The 17749-nt window shown below is 38.7% G+C and overlaps 1 protein-coding gene across 2 annotated transcripts in view; it reads left to right on the top strand.

Annotated features, from left to right (window-relative positions):
• Positions 1-299: 299 nt before the first annotated feature.
• shisa7b (shisa family member 7) overlaps positions 300-17749 on the top strand; it is a 68777-nt gene continuing 51327 nt past the window's right edge. Inside the window, exons 1-2 of one of the 2 annotated variants that reach the window (XM_023264195.3) lie at positions 300-672; positions 1030-1094. The gene's annotated coding sequence lies outside the window, so the exon portion shown is untranslated. The remainder of the gene's footprint in view (positions 673-1029; positions 1095-17749) is intronic. The other variant, XM_023264196.3, reaches the window with a different exon arrangement.

The raw sequence follows: 17749 nt of genomic DNA, 5'->3' as shown, positions 1-17749 counted from the left end.
TAAAAATATAAACATTAATGATACACTTCTTGTAAAAAATACAGCTGCTTCGCTAACAGGGATGACTAATTTCTTTGGGTCGGCGCATTAATATTCCTGCCTCATTACCGCTCAGCGTATTAATATTTACGTTAACTGTAATCAGTTAACAGGTGCGCGTGTGCCGGGAATTTACCAGCGGTTTCGAACGCGGAGCAGCCAATCAGAAGCAACCGTTGTGGCCGTCCGCTCCGGGATTGGTTGATCGTTCGCATTACTTTAAGCATGCGAACGTGGGCTAGTGCCGTATTGTCCAATGAACGAGTCGCTGCGCGGAGCTCCGGGAGCAGTTTGAGTCTGGCAGGCGGAGAGACAGCAACCCCAGCACCGTGCGCGGAGCCTCGGAGCACCGCGGGAGGGAAGAGCGTCCACCGCAAAGACAAAACCGAACCAGTAGAGAGATAATTTTGTAAAACGCGTCCTCGTAGTGGTTTTATACGCTTTCTTTTGTGTTGTTTCTGTCTTTTTTTCTCTGTCGTCTGGAGGAGCGAGCGACCGAGAGACAGAGCTTCACTGCGGCTAATCAATTCGCGTTTCCAGACGTGGGAATTAAAATGAAAAATGTAGGCGACACATTTCCCCTCACCGTCCAGGAATCACAGAAGGAGCCCGGCGAATAGAGAAAGGAAGCAGGTAAATAAAAACCTTGTTTCGGGATGTGTATAAAGTGGCATGTGATGGTTTTAACCCTGCGTAACTTCAAAGCTGGTTAATAGAGAAAAGGGGATTGAGTCGTAGTTTACGTCCCAGCAGCCTCAGCATGCCATATAGGGTCTATTTTTCATCTTTTAATTGTGAGTCTTGACGGTTAGGATGAATGTAAAGGCGTCAGTGATGCCACATTTTCCCTGCCAGGGCGCATGTGTGCCACTGCGCTTTATTGGAGAGCCTAGCTGTGTTTATTTATTGAGGAAGGAGGGGGAGAGAAAACTGTTATCTCCTCTGCATTTCACTTCATTTCACACCATGCTCTGTTTTGTCTCCATGAAGGGGGGGAAATGGTGCTGCATCTATAGGATCCTCTCTGTGGAGCCCCTGCGTAAAAGGAAAAACAGGTATTTTTCCCCCTTCTTCTCCTTCCCTTCTGCCTTCATTTTGTTGGCTGCTGCAGTGTGGAAGACGAACAGGTTTCATCATGATGAGGCTGCTCCTCTCTCATCTGCTGCCATGCATGCATACAATACAGCTAAATGCAACACAAACCCTCCCATTTTGTGCCTCAGTGTGATGCAGCAGCCGTACATGCAGTCACCTAGCAGCTCACAAAGGGGGGAGACTGTGTGCTTTTTTTCACGTCTGCATGTGTGCATCTGTTAGAGGCCAATCACACACTTCCATACGCATGGCCACGACATCTCCAAATGAGCAGAACTGCCTCATGGATGCAGAAATACAGGTGCTCCAGCGACCTGAACTTACCGCGTGCCCGTGTGAATGTGTGGGTGGGTGTGTGTGTGTGTGTGTGTGTGTGTGTGTGTGTGTGTGTGTGTATGTGTAGGTGTGTGTGTGTGTGTGTATGTGTAGGTGTGTGTGTGTGTGTGTGTGTAGGTGTGTGTGTGTGTGTGTGTGTAGGTGCGTGTTTGTGGATGATATCACCGTGCATATGGTTGCAGGGCCATGTGTGGTTGAGGATGTGTTTTAGCACACCTACACCTGCCTGCACCGGGTCACTAAAGTGAAGAGTTTCCTGTCCTCCATCATTTGCACACTTAGATTGGACCATGTAAAAACACCACGGTGACACTTCACCCGCAGCACAGGGACTAACTGAAATTTAAGACACAAAAGAACACTTTCAGTCGTTCCTCAGACCTCGATATGACGTCTTGGGATTGCTTTTACATTATTGTTTCGACTGTCGATTAATCTGTTGAACATTTTCTATAAAATTTCAGAAAATAGTGAAGATGACGTCTTAAAATGTCTCGTTTTGCCCACAAAGATGTTCAGTTTCCTGCCAAATCGGAGGAAAGAAGCCAGAAAGAAGCTAAAATGAAAGAATTTAGACCGTTTTCTTAACTGTAAAACTCACTGTTGCAAAAATACATCAATTTTATATTAGAAAATTATTTATTTATATTTATATATATATATATATATATATATATATGTATATATATATATATATGTATGTATGTGTGTGTGTATATATATAAAAATATATATAATATATATAAATATATATATAAATATATATATATATATATATATATTTATATATGCAAATCCAAATGCAATTCAGCTCATTTGTAGTAAAATGCTTGTAGAAATCTGCTACGTTTAACGTTTCCGTCCAGAATTTAGAGAACTCAAACGGTTGCTACAGAGAGGAAACCATTTCAAAGGAATTTACCAACGGTTTCGAACGCAGAGCAGCCAATCAGAAGGGTCCATTGTGGCTGTCCGCTCCGGGATTGGTTGATCGTTCGCAGTACTTTAGGAATTAAATGATTTTTTTGATTGTCAATTAATCTGTCAAACACTTTCTGCATTGATCGATTAGTTGTTTGATCTATAAAATGTCAGAAAATGCTGAAGATGACGTCTTAAAACGTCTGGTTTGGAGGAAATTAACCAGAAAATATCTTCATTTAGGAAGCTAAAATGAAAGAATTTTGACCGTTTTCTTAAAATTACTTCGATCAATTAATCGATTATCAAAAAGTAATTTAAAAGTTGACGACTAATCAAGTGATCGACTATCATGTAAAACACAAACAGCCAATTCTCACATTTGAGGAGCTGGATAAAATCATTTTTGGTCATTTTTGATTGATAAATGATGAATCACATGTTAAAATATTGAGCAGATTGATCAGTTGAGCTCTGAGGATTGGTGCCAGTGTTTGTGTGATTGAAACGTGGCTGCTGCTAATGATTGAATCTTACTGGTTGGTCTTAACTGGAACTGTAAAGATTTAATTGGATTGTCGATTAGCTGTCAGCTGCTGCAGTCATCGATAACTATTTTGATACCTGAATAATCAGTTTTTGTAATTTTTTTAAGAGAAAAAGTCTAAATTCTCCTGATAGCAGCTTCTTAAATGTGAATATTTCTTGTTTTTTTCCAGTAAACTTTGTATCTTTGGGTTATAACAGCGAACAATACATCACAATTTGTGCTCACGTTTGTTTTGTTCAGTTGAAATTTTAGAATTGATAACCAGTTTATACTGATGTAAAACGGACTAAAATCTGGAAGCAGTTCTTAGTTTACTGATTAACCCAGCAGTTAACCTTTTTGATTAGTTGAATAATAATACTTTATAAAATTACATTTCCAAGTGCTAATGAAGTATTTATTCTGTCAAACCATTAGTCCGAAACTCAAAAGCACACTTAATTTGCGACAATGTCAATTACAGAAACTGATTAATGTGTTTGCTTTTTGGCCTGAGAAGTCACATAATTGATTATCTAGATTGCTGTTGAATGATCTTTAATGGTGGATTTAATTAAGCGAATGGAGCTGATCAAGGGTTTTTCTGCACAGAGGATTATTTGAAAAGGTTTCAGGCAGTGCCAAAGGTAAATTACCAACACCAAAACGATAAGAATTTTGTTAATTGGGGTTTAATTTACTCAGCATAACATTTTTGTTATCTAATGATCAGACGTTTGATTTGATTCTGATCTTAAGACCTGTTCTGAGCAGGAAAACTCCTCATAAAACAACCTCATCCTTAAACGCTAGATTTGTGTGTCTGTTTCCCACCATTGTGGTACTGTGGCGTGTTCTGAGGGCGTTTAACATTATTTACGTTAACGTTTACCATGAGAACAGAACCCTGCGTCCACCACAGGACGGCTTGTGTTTGAGTGAGGGGATGCGTATAACCCTGCAGCTGAATGATCACACTCTTCAAGCTGTTTGTGTGCCTGTATACAGTACGCCTACCTCTGAGTGAAATCAACAAGTTCCCACCCACTCTCTGGGGGCTGTTTTTTGAAAGGCATTCTGGGAAACACAGGGAAACACGGAGCGAAGTGGAAGCAGGTGAGAAAGTAGGTATAGCAGCCCGATGACAGCATCACAGATGGATGATATAACGGTGTCAGAGCAGCACAGGGAGGGTTGCTCCTTCAGATGTGGTGTATTTTGGGTGATATTCATCTCAGCTGCAGAGTCTTTAAAGGCAGCGTAGTAGAGGGATTTTGATTTGCCGTCCCTTTATGATAGGCGCCTTTAGCTTGCTTATGGACGTTGGGCTCGGCAGCTCATTCCCAGCGTGGTGGAGGAGGATCCTCTGCTGCTTCTCCATCCATCATGGTCGTTTTCCGTGAGTCAGCGGTGATTAATCTGATCGGTGGTGGTCAGGCTTTCAGTGTCCCCTGGAGAACAAGCTGGAAATGAGCTTCATGCGCAGACTAACGGCCTTGACTGCGCCCCCGGATGTTGGGGGATTTTACTGGCGGCTCGCGGAGAGTCTCAGGTGTCGGCGTCATCACTGGAGACGTGGGTACGAACGGACAGTGATGGTATTCTCAGCAACCTTCAGGAACAAACATCGCTGTGCTGTACTATGACTCCTCCACCTGATCCAGCACCTGTTGGTGTGTTTTGAACAGAGCCATCTCCAAGAATTTAAGCACACTCATGCCCACACCTTTGCTGTGTTACCCAACGCCTCATATGACTGTTGTTGGTTTGCAGAAAACAAGTCCATGTTTTTATGAAGGTCTCATTCAGTGGTGTCAAACTCATCTTAGTTCAGGTTCCACATTCATCCCAGTCTGATCTCCAGTGGACCGGACCAGTAAAACCAGTAAAACCCCAGCATAATGCCCTATAAACAACCACAACTCCTAATGGTTTCTTTGTTTTGGTGCAAATAGTTCACATTTAAGGAATTATCTTTTTACTCAACATCATGAACAATCTGAAAATTGTGAAGAAAAACAAATTCAATTTCAACAACATTCAGCCTCAGTTTATCATTTCCACTTTACAACTTCCAGATCACAGAGTGTCGACAAAGGAACACAACATTTAGTCACCTGGAACTGAACCATGGAGGATTTACTGGAGGATCAAAATGACAAAAGTCAGACAAAAAAAGGACAAAAAAAACAACAAAAAAAAGACAAAATATTCGAGACATAAAACAACAAAAGCGAGAAACAAAATGGCAAAAATGCAACAAATGACACAAAACAAAAAGAGACAAAAAATTACACAAAAAGTTATGCAGTGACAAAAAATAGCTAACAACACAAGCAAGACCAACAAAACACACGAAACGACCAAAACGATGCACAAAGCAATGAATAAAGCAAAGCACAAAATGACAAAAATACGGCAGAAAAACACAAGCGAGACTGAAAGGAAACACAAAATGACAAAAACATGAGACAAACGACAAAAGTCAGACAAACAAAACAAAAACAAGACAAAATATAAAAATGAGACAAAACGACAAAAGAACAATGAACAATCTAGTATTTTACTTTCTGATCCAAACAACTTGTCATGGTCTAGAAATGATTTTAAATTTATAGTTTTACTAATTTACAATCTGCAGTTAATGTCTTCTCTGGAATTTTTACACTTTGAGGGCCGGATTGGACCCTCTGGAGGGCCACTTTTGGCCCGCGGGCCTCATATTGGACACCCCTGGTCTAATAATTGAATGAGCCATTTTGAGCAGACGTCTTTATTAGCAGCTCCAGTTGGAACGGTGACATGTGGCTGACTTGGTTGGGGCTTGGCGCTGTCTGTCCCCATGTCGTTTGGGATTGGAGACGGTGATATGGAGCAGACTTGGAGCCCAGAGGCTGTTTAGAGTCAATCTCATCCCTTATGCAAAGGCGAAGTAGAACATAGCCTGTTATTCACACTTTGGTGGCTTCACGTCTTGGAGTTTGACTGACTCCAGTCTTGTTCTTACATTTTTACATGAAGTACGTGGGACTTGTTTTGATTTTTAATATAACAGATCCCAATGAGATGGTAGTGGTTGGAATGGAGCAGATGATATTTACTTATGTCACACATTTCAATGAGTAAACTCTCTGTTTTATGAAGCTGAGAATAGCAGCAGCAACCCCCCGGTGTTTAATAAGGTTGGGGAAGGTGACAGTATGATAAAACAGGCATAGCTGTTATCCAAAGATTTTGTCGTACTGTTTGTTCTGTAGTATCCATCACTGTAGTACCTCTGGGTGTATTAGTGCTGGAAGAACCGCTTTATTGCAGATGTGCATTTTATTCAATTGTTCGTTGCATAATCCTCTGAATCTGAGTTTGAAAGGAACGTTTCTGTTTTTTTCTTTAGAAATATTCCAAAAACACTGGGCTCCTGAGTGCAACTTTGCAGGCAAGTCACATGGAAAAGAGATTAAAATTAGAGAAAGAATTAGAGAGATGACATCACACCAAAACCAGGCAGCTAAAAGTTAAATAAAACCAGAGAGAACATCTAAAATAAGCAGGACATAATACAGAACAATATACTAAAAGTAGTTAAAGCTAAAAGGAAACCTCACATAAAAGCACGTCTATAAAAGTGGGTTTTAAGAAGTGATTTAGAAGAAGTTAGTGACTCTGTAGGTCTGATCTCTTCAGGCTGGTCGTTCCAGAGTGGAGGTCCTGATGGAGAACGCTTGGTCACCTTTAGATTTAAACCTTGACTTTGGAACAACCAGAAGGATCCACTTGAGGATCTGAGGGGTCAACAGATCACAAATGTAACTTGACAAGTTTAAAAGTGATCAGTAAAATCTTAAAATCAGTTCTAAAACCAACAGGGAGCCAGTGGATGGAAGCTGGGATAGGAGGGATGTGATGTCATCTGTTAAAACCGGTAAGAAGTCTAGCTGCTCTGTTTTGGACCAGTTTTTTATGCTTTGTGGTATTCTAATTATGTCCTACTGCACGAAAGACATGTTGGAGTCCTCTCTTCTTCTAGTCATGGTTGTACTTTATTCATAGAGGTATTAGGCTTTATAGTGGAGTGAGAAATGAGCCCACGGTGAGGAAAAAATTAACTCAAAATGGTACTGGATATAGAGTTGCAATGATTATTTGATTAGGTGCCAACTGTTAAATTAATCGACTAGTCAATTTGTGTAATTTTTTAATGGAAAAGTCCACCAGTTTTTGATTGCAGCTTCATAACTGTGTAAATTTTCTGGTTTCCTTTAATCCTCCATGAGAGTAGACTGTATATCTTTAGAATGTGGACTTCATATTGGGTTTGGGAAACCCTCTAGCCCTTATTTCACCACTTTGTGACCATTACAGCTGATCAGTCAACAGAGAAAACCATGGACAGATTAGTCAACACTGGAAATATTTGGATAGAATACTTTCCTTTCTGGCTGTCTTATCTCAAAGCATTTTCTATAAACTGGTACACATCACAACACATGTCGTTGCTGCTATGTACAGTAATCAACAGGTAAACAACAAGCAAGCATTTTGATAACTGTCTTGTCTTGTTTCAGCTTGTTAGAAGAAAATTTCCTGCTATTCTTTGCCTTCTGTGACAATAAATTCAGTGTCCCTGGATTTAGAAAACAGGACCGCACTCCTTTCTGTCATTTCTTTCATTTTAACCAGAAATAGATCCTGAATATCAATCCTGAATATAGATTTTGTCGCCCAAACATAACGTCTAACCAGAAATTCAGCCACAACAAATACCATTCTGGACTCTCTAATTAGACCTGAGTGCTCAGGAACATTAGGTCACATTACTCTGCCTGCATTCGACAGCATTTATTTTGTTGTATCCTGTAGTTTATTTTCTGCATGAAAAGTCGGGATGTGCATAGAAATATAGGTCAGTAAGAAATGCAGAAGAATAAATAATATTGCGCAAATGTCATATAATTAAAATAAAAATAGCTGCGGCGGCCATTGTTATCTAACAAGAAATGCAACTGGCCAACGTGCCCACAGCTCCCACGTCTAACATCCTGAACTGGTCGCAGCGATGCAAAAATAGGACATGCAGATCAGACATGAGCAAATAGGATGATGTGTGGATTTATTATGATAGATGAGTTATTTCTCTATTTCTGTTCAACAGTAATGAGTTCCTCCTATATTTTCCTGCATGAAAAGGACAAAGAAAGTCTCTGTGTTCGCTGATGTTGAGCTGTTTTTCTGTGGGAATGTGATGTTGATGTTGTAAATAGAGGGTCTTTGTTGAGAGATTTAACCCTTGTGTTGTCTTCAGGTCATGATGTTTAATAGCACAGAAAACCCCCTAAATGACCTTTGTTCAACTTGAAGTTCGATGACTTTTTCCTCAAATGAAATTCTTACGATTGTTGTAGGTTTTGCCCCTTGTGGGTGGAAGCAAAGATTCAAAAGATGAGAGAAGATGAGTATTTTGTAGTTGAGTTTTGTAGTTTTCCATTCCTTTGTACAGTATACTGTTGTTTCCCTTCAAAAATGCATTTCAAGCTACTTTCTGCACATTTCTGGTACTTTCTTAGGATATACAAGTACAGGGGTTCCTCGACTTACGTGGGAGTTTCATTGCTACGGATTGACTTAAGTCAATATTCGCCGTAAGTCAAAACTCCCAATACAACCATTCTGTGCCTCACGATATCAATCAGTTCTTCATAAAGTCATGAATACCAACGACTTATATGCATGTATGAATCATTTTACCAGATGATAACAGAATATGTTGCTCTGTTTTTACAACTTCAGCATTTTATTATATCTAATTCCTTGGGCTGGGCCCGAATATACTGTCGTTGTGGTAGTATCCGAATATTAATTCCGAGTAGCTTACGAATGACGGTAAAGCATTGGCAGTGACCTCTGGGGTCAACGTTTCCATTGATTGGCCAGTTGGCCGGCTGTATCACGCAGACCTGCCAACTCTGGCGTAACGCTTCACTTCGCCCGTGTTTGTAAACGGAAGACAAAATCCCAAAGACAGAGATGTCCATGCTAATGCTAACACTGTCATTAGCATTATAGCTAACGATGACACCCCCCCCCTGCTACCACCACAATCTAGCTGAATATTCAGATATTCGTCATAAGTTGGATCCGAATATCTGGAGCCCAGAAATTGTTATTCAGACAAGCCCTACTAATTTCCCTTCCATGGAGACGGCTTTCCTTTTCTTCCAAGCATCAGAAGAGTCTGACTTGCGCTGGGAGCCATAATGAAGGATAAAAAGTTAGTGAATGTAGCACAATCCAAGGTGGAGTACAACCAGAGCATGGAAACAAAGCCGTCTGATAGCGCCGTGACGACGTATTCATCCGCTCCGTTTGCCAAATAGTTCCATGTAACCAGTTCTGACGTAACGATGAAATGCCGTAAATCCATGACGTAGTAAACCGAGGACCTCCTGTAGATGTTTTCTTACCATTTGGTAGAAGGACAAAATCCTGAGTGGAGGGTTTTATCCTGCATTTGCAGCATAAGAAGTTCAGTTTACTGCACTCTGTAGTTCGATGAACCTGTTGTCAGTCGATACTCAACAATAAATCAATCAAATCACTACTATTGCAGTAAACCACTGATCATTTAAGTAATTTTTCAAGCCTGAAATACAATTACTTGCTGCTTCTGGCTTCTCAGAAGTGACAATTTTGTGATGAAAAAGTGACGAGTAGCCGACTTTCTGGATTACCAGTTCAATAAAACAAAATATCTAAATGATAACTTTGGTTCACTTTCATAGTTTTGTCACGAAAAACCATCTACAGATTTATCAATATGAAGTAAACATTACCTGTATCCGTAGTTGCAAAGAGATATTTCAATCTGATAATCACTGTGAATTTCATAGATTTAACTGTCGCTGTATTAATAAAAAATATGACGAAACGCCATAGGTTGATGACGTTGTAAACCGACGAACCCCTGTACTATCTCTTGCTTCAAGTAATGTTTACACCTATGCAGTACCTTTAGCAGCAATAATACTGATACTAAACCTCTACTTTAGTAAAGGAATCAGTTATAACATGTATGATGTAATAAAACGAGTGGTGTCCGCTGATGAAATACAGACATTCATAAAGTGTGTGATGCATGACAGGTTGGTTCTTCATGTAAAATAGATTTTGGGTTGAAACTTCAATGAAGCTGCTCTATTGTAGAGGCTCAGTGGAGGTAGGTCCTTTTTGACAACACAAGATTTAATGAGCTTTCTAATTCCTTCTGTAACTTACATGTGAAGGCATTTCATGGTGACTTGTGTGTCATAGATTCGTCAGTGGAAACACTGGAAGCAGCTTCTTGAACCAAAGATTCCTGACGACAGTGAAACCCCTCAGTTGTATTCATGTAGTGACTTTATCTGGTGTCTTCCTACAACTGTTATTTTTTCATGGGAAAACACTTGGCAGCCTTGACTGTTGTTGCAGAGAGTGTTTGTTGACTTGTTTTGTCGATGCCGCTTGCCAGTGTCACCGAGCAGCCACCGAGTGCCACTGCTCAAACTGAAATTATTTGCCGAGAGGTTAGTCATCGCGCTTGGGCCCGGAGTTGTGTGCGGCTGGCTCGATTAGAGCAGAAAAAGCCCCTCGCTGGACCGTCACCTTCCAGTTGGCTGTGAGGGAGGTGCAGCTTTTTCAATGATTATTTTTTTCCCACCGCCTTCCACAGATGGATCCGCGTGGCAAACGTCCTCCTGCCCGCACATACATGACAGCAAAGATGATGTTTCATTTACGCCTTCCGAAGCTGTCGCACACAGAAACCTCCACGGAAAAGGGAATAATTATCACCTAAATGGAATTGACTAATTATACAGTTGATGATTTTTTAAAAGAAATATTCAAAGCGGGGTTTTCGCAGCCAAGCGAACACATCCCTGTGATTTCCGAAAGATGTCACACAGTCGTCCTCGTTCACAGCGGCTGTCACTATCAGCTTCACAGTTACGATGACAGCATATGGTTTAATAAGCTGAGTGCAACATGCAATCAATAATAACATTTACATAGCTCATAATAACAGTGATTCACCCTCTCAGTATCGATTGAACCCCCGTTGATTGACTTATTCCTCAGAATAGACAGATATTCTGCTTTAACATATTCATATTACTCCTTTTACTCATATTATTAAGCTTTCACTTTGAGTGAAATTTGGAACTGAAGCAAATATGCAGCAATTATTTAATCTGAATGTTTTCTTCAGAGTTTTATCAGCATCAGACAAATTTACTGAACCACCAAGCTTTCTTTTAGTCTGTGTTTACTCTCTTTATTTAAACAAATTTCCCATTTCTGAATTCAGCCCAGTAGAAAATGCTTATTTATTCTAGCAGAGGGATAAATAGCCCAATACTAGCGGTAGCATTAACTGGTCAGAAAGTCAGTAAATCTCATCTTCTGCTGCATTGATTTTGTTAAAGTCCCTCTCCAGTCATCGATTAAACCCCTAAAAACTCATCTCTGTGTATCAAAGCTCCCGAATTAGAAGTTCTATCCATGAAAATAGTCTCTTCCTGCTTTAAACTGGCTCAGATGTAACTCTGCTCTGTTCCTTCTTCTTGTGAATTTCCCCGTTGAGGGATCAATAGAGTATTTTCTACAATGTGTAGATCTAAGGAGTCTCTGCCTTTCGCTGCAGCTTGAGCACACCAGCTCAGTTTCATCAACATTCAGCCTCAGTTTATCATTTCCACATTACAACTTCCAGATCACAGTGTCGACAAAGGAACACAACATTTAGTCACCTGGAACTGAACCATCGAGGATTTTACTTTATGATCAAAATGACAAAACTCCAACAAAAAACAACAAAAACAAGACAACATATTACAAAAATGAGACACAAAATGACGAAAAATGACACGAAACAACACAAAAGAGAGACAAAAATAGATAAAAAAACACACACATGACACAACACCAAAAATGACAAAAGCAAGAAACAAAATGACAAAAAGTAGACAAACAACACAAGCGAGACAAAAAACCACAAAACGATACACAAAACAACGAATAAAGCAAAACACAAAATGACAAAAATGAGACAAAAAACACAAGCAAGACAAAAAAGAAACACAAAACGACAAAAAACTGAAACAAAACGACAAAAAATGAGACAAACGACATGAAACAAAACAAAAAAGAGACAAAAAATTGGACAAAAAAGTTATAACGCGACAAACAACTCAAAGGAGACCAAAAACGACAAAAAAAGACAAACAAAAAAAAGAAGACAAAATATTTCAAAAAGGACACAAAATGACAACAGCGAGAAACAAAACAGCAAAAAATTAGACAAAAAATTAGACAGAAAAGTTACAAAGCAACAAAAGTGAGACAAAAAAGACAAAATGACATGATGCACAAAACAACGAATAAAGCAAAGCACAAAACGACAAAAATAAGAAAATACACAAGTGAGACAAAAAGGAAACACAAAACGACAAAAACGTGAGACAAACAGCAAAAATCAGACAAACAAGACAAAATATTACAAAGATGCGACAAAACGACAAAACAACAATAAACAATCTAGTATTTTACTTTCTGATGCAAACAACTTGTCATGGTCAAGAAATGATTTTAAATTTATAGTTTTACTAATTTACAATCTGCAGTTAATGTCTTCTCTGGAATTTCTACACTTTGAGGGCCGGATTGGACCCTCTGGAGGACCGCTCTTGGCCCGCGGGCCGCATGTTGGACACCCCTGGCTTATACTGTAGATGCACCTTACTATGAAATGGATAAATGGATCTAAACTCCAAGCAGTTTCTGAGCATTTTTTGATCCTATCTTTTCCTCACTGTGGACTAATTTTTCACATTTTCCACGAAATAATTTATTTCTATATATTAACTATAATTGTCAGAGCAAATATCATTTGTAGGATTTTGTGGAAACTAGAACTGACTTTGATTTATAAGTTGTTCTGCAGTATCACAGGGGTTACAGAGGACCCTACATGCCGGTTTGACCTGGAATCACATCAGTTTATCTGCTCTCTACCACTTCTTAAAATAAGTTTTTGTTTTCTGCAGCCTAAATACTGCATGTTAGTCCCTGGATGCTAGGAAATGGCATTTTAATGGTGGCTGTCAGGAATTGGGGCAGGATGCTACGCAGAGAGACACTCTGAAAGTAGGACAGATGGACCAGAGAGCAAGTCAGAAGCAGAGAACCTTGGAAATGTATTAATTTCACCGATCGTTACTGAAAATGAGACAATAAATGGAGCTTCAGACCTGAAAGTACACCAGTGTTATATGATTCAAACTGAAAAATCTGAGAAACTATGCATGTTTATTATTGAACCGTGATATAAGAGGAAAATAGATTTGAATGTGTGGCTGTTTTTCTACAAAAGTACAGTCATGTTTAGGATGCTTGACTGTAGAACGGCCCACAGTGGAGATTTATTTGGAAACAGAGTCAGAATCATGAGGACCTCTGGTTGGGTGTTCCCAGACTCAAGGTCTCTATGAGTGGACTGTTTTTATCTGCATTTAGAGCATCTTTAAATCATTGTGTAATAGCTGAGAGTCACCACATCAGGATAACAGTGAGATCAGTTTGTGGGAATCTGAGTGAAATTACAGGTTTTAGCTGGTTTTTCCTTGAAGATGCAGGGATTGGCGTTAATTTTCTGCCGTTTACTTCTGTAAAAATGATTTGATCAAATAGTTGATCAAGCAAACACACCAACAATTGTGTCTTTTGTGTGTTTGAATTTCCCTGGGAATTAATAAAGTATCTCTATCTATAGTCTTTATCTATCTACCTATAGTCTATGTATCTTCTATATCTCTAGTCTATATCTAGTCTATCCATCCATCTATCCATCTATCCATCCATCCATCTATCCATCCGTCAAACTACAGAAAATTAATCTGGAACTATTTTGATAATCAATGAATCTCTTAAATCGGTTTTATGCCAGAATGCTTCAACTTCAAGATCTTTCCTTGATGTCACTTCATAGTTAAACACTTATCTTTTGGTTTTGTGCCATTTGCCAGACAAAGCAAGATACTTTATGAGTCCTTTAAGGCTTTGGTTGTTGTGATTTATGTTTTCCAAACTTAACATTTAACAAAAAGTAATTACAGATTTCAATAAATGAAGAGGGAATAAGACTGCTAATGTCATTTAAAGTCATTTATTAGGCAAAATATGACAAAGATTCATGAGGATTAATTGTTTCCTGTTATATCTTCGAATTTTAGACTGTTGTTTTGAAAAGCAATGAGGCTTGAGGTATTTTTTGTGTATTTCAGATTGGTTTCACGCAGGGTCATTTTTTCCTACAGTGGAATAATGGAGGTTTTTGTTTTGTACATTGTTTTAGGTTTCATCTGGCTTTAAAGCTGATTCCTGGTAGCTCTTAAAAGTTTATTAATGCGTTTTGAAAGGCTCGTGTGGACCGTGAAACGAAACCAAACGCCTAAATCTCGCTAAGTGGCCGGCTCTGGTGTGCTTTGTTTGTATTGGTCAGGACGTAATAGTTTTGGTCCAGCCCACCAAACGCCAGGTTACTCAACTCTGCCTGAAATAAATCGTTACAGCATTATGTGGTGTCGTTTTGATGAGAGTTAATGGACGCATGGGCCTGCTATAATATGCCTTGCTCCACGTTATCATCTGAAAACTAGGCTGCATTAATGGATTTTTATTTTTAAACCGGTTTTATTCCACCGCATCAGTGTGTCAGGACCAAGGGCAGTGCATTGACCTTTATGGACAGAGTTCACCGCCGTGACGGCTCTGCCAGCTTCGCCCCAGTCCACATTAGAATACAGAGCCATACTACCACTGCTGCACAGCCTCATGCACTGGCTCTGTTCCCAACATGCTTCAGGGAGGGGAATGGAGATGAAGGAAGGGTTGAGGATACAGAGGAGACAGGAAGGATGGGACGAAGGAGGAAGACGAGCATTTTGTGTGGTCATTTTGTGCATTTTTTGTGGCCGTTTCCAGTCTGTTTGTGATCATTTCAGGTGTTTTTGTGGTCATTTTGCAATTTTTTGTAGTTATTTTGTGTGTCTCTCATCATTTTGCGTCTTTATATGATAATTATCTGTCTCACTGACTCATTTTGTGTGTCTTTATGCTAATTTTGTTTCTTTTTGGGTCCTTTTCAGACTGTTTTGTGGTCATTTTAGGTGTTTCATAGTCATTGTGTGTCTCTGTGGTCATTTTGTATCTTTTTATGATTATATGTGTCTCACTGAGTCATTTTGTGTTTCTTTGTGGTCATTTTTGGTCATTATCAGTCTGTTTGTGATCATTTTGTCTCTTTTTTGAGAATTTTCTGTCTCACTGACTCATTTTGTGTTTGTCTGTGGTCATTTTGCAATTTTTTTGTAGTTATATTGTGTCTCATCATTTTGTATCTTTCTACGATGATTATGTGCCTCATTGAGTCATTTTGTTTTTCTGTGGTCGTTTTGTCTTTTTGACCCATTTTTAGTTCTTTTGTGTTGTGTTGTTTTTTTTGTTTTGCTTTCTCTCCTTTCAATGCTGCAGTGCTATTCTAAGAGAGACGCTTCAGCCCACGCACTGCCAGAGAGGGAGGGAGGGAGTGAATGGATGGAGTGAGGAAAGATGGTGCATGTGTGTGTGCACGTGTGTGTTCATGGGTGGGTTTGGTTGAACTCACTGCCTGGCAGGAAGCTGCTGTATCTTTAAATCTTTAAAGGAAAGTCAGGCGTACAGCAGCGAGATAGACTCATATACGGAACACTGTAAGCACATGCTGTAGTAAAGGAAGGCAGAAATCAGAAATTAAGGCTCAGATTTTAATAATCGTTATCATTTAATGTCAAATAACACAAAATGACACATGTACGTACAGTTGAAGTAATTTTTGTGTTTTTTTTTTTTTTTCCAAAAAATCCCAAGTGCTGTTTACCCTCCTGTTGTCCTCATTTACGGGCACCAAAAAATATTGTTTCCTTGTCTGAAAAAAATCTAAAAAATCTGCAAAAAAAAATCCCCAAATTTCTGAAAATTTGCAAAACCTTCTGGAAGAAAATTCCAATAATTCCTTAAAAGTTTCCCTTAAAAGTTTTATTTTAAAAATTCCCCCAAATTTGACAAGAAAATTCTTGTAAATATTTTCAAAAAATGAGTAAAAATCTTCCAAAAAAAATCCTAAAAATATCCAAAGTGATTCCATATATATCAGTAAAGCTTCTATTTTCTTTAAGAACATAAAAATCTTGAGCAACTCAACCAATAGTTGCTAGCAACTATTGGTTGAGTCATTGCTTCTTGTTTTGCATCTTTAATGTTCTGTCAACTTGTCTTAGAGTATTGAAGCCCTTTTGCTACCTGTCGCCACTTCTTAGTGTGTATATCACCCAGCAAAGTGATGGTTGAGGTGGAATTTACCAACCTTCTCTGATTTATATGGTAATGGCCTATAAATTGTCAACCCTAACCCCTAACCCTAACCCTAACCCTAACCCTAACCCTAACCCCCTAACCCTAACCCTAACCCTAACCCTAACCCCCACATTTTCAAACTTTAAAACGGGTCAGTTTTGACCCGCAGGACGACACCAGGGTTAAATCAGCGTGCGACCAGGCCATATGTTCTTTCTGAACTTCAGGTTGTCGGGTTCCTTGTAAATGAAGCACAATATGGCAGAGAGTCGACAAACTGGCAGCACGTCTCTGGATGTTTGAATCACTCAGGGAGGCATTACTCATACGTTTAGGTTTTGTAACACACAGTGCTGCTTAAAATAACCGCGTTTTGAAGTGGGTTTTCTTTGGGATCTCTGCGGTTTTGTATAAATTACTGTAGATAAGGATAGCCCTTAAAGCGCTATTTTGGAACAAAAATAACCACACATCATTGAAATGTTAAATGAGGAGTTACCTGAATGTTTTAACCCACTAGAACACACTGTATATAGAAGACAGGGAGACATACAACATGTTGGTTTGCAATCCCGTGTTAAACACTGAAGTCCGACTGAGTTGATATCAATCTTTAGTTGAAAGTCAAAACTTCAGATATCGATACACACAGTGATGCTTTATGTATATATTAGAGTTACATGAATGGGAGAATAAATTTTCATCAATTCCATAATTATTTGTTATGGAAACAATCACTTAATAAAAAATGACTGGATATCACTAAAATGTCAACTATGATACAGAAAGTCCCACAATTATATATTGACCTGTCCAAAATGACTTGGACATTATCCATAATTATGGAAAATTAGTCCAGAATGACATGAAATTTGTCCTAAATGACTCGAATATTATCTCAAAGACACAAAAATGATCCAAAATGACGAGAAAAGATCCAAGCTGACATAAAACTTGTTGAAAATGACTCAAAAATTGTCCAAAATGACTTTAATTGTCCGGGTCAATCTAAAATTGAGGGACTTTTGAAGTCCATGGGATATATCTTGCAAATATTTCTATTAAAAGTAAAAAAAAAATAATGTTTTTTATGTTCATTATGATCATGTCTTTACAAATTCCATAATTATTTATTATGGAAACAATCACTTATTAATAAAAAATGACTGGATATCACTAAAATGTCAACTAAATAACCATCCCAATTTAATACCAACCACCTTCTAATGAGCTAAACAATAATAAAATGAGCTGATTCAGAAATAGTTTAGATTGTGTTCTTTTATTGAGTTGAGATAATCATGACAGATATTTGTTTTTTTGGCAATATATCATTTTATATGGAAAATAACAAATCATTTTCCACTAAGTTTCTCATTACAAAAACCTCTCCAGGAAGTG

This window comes from Amphiprion ocellaris, chromosome 15 (genome assembly GCF_022539595.1).
Source record: "Amphiprion ocellaris isolate individual 3 ecotype Okinawa chromosome 15, ASM2253959v1, whole genome shotgun sequence".
Classification (NCBI taxonomy): Eukaryota; Metazoa; Chordata; class Actinopteri; family Pomacentridae; genus Amphiprion; species Amphiprion ocellaris.
This window is presented reverse-complemented; position numbering and strand designations above follow the sequence as displayed.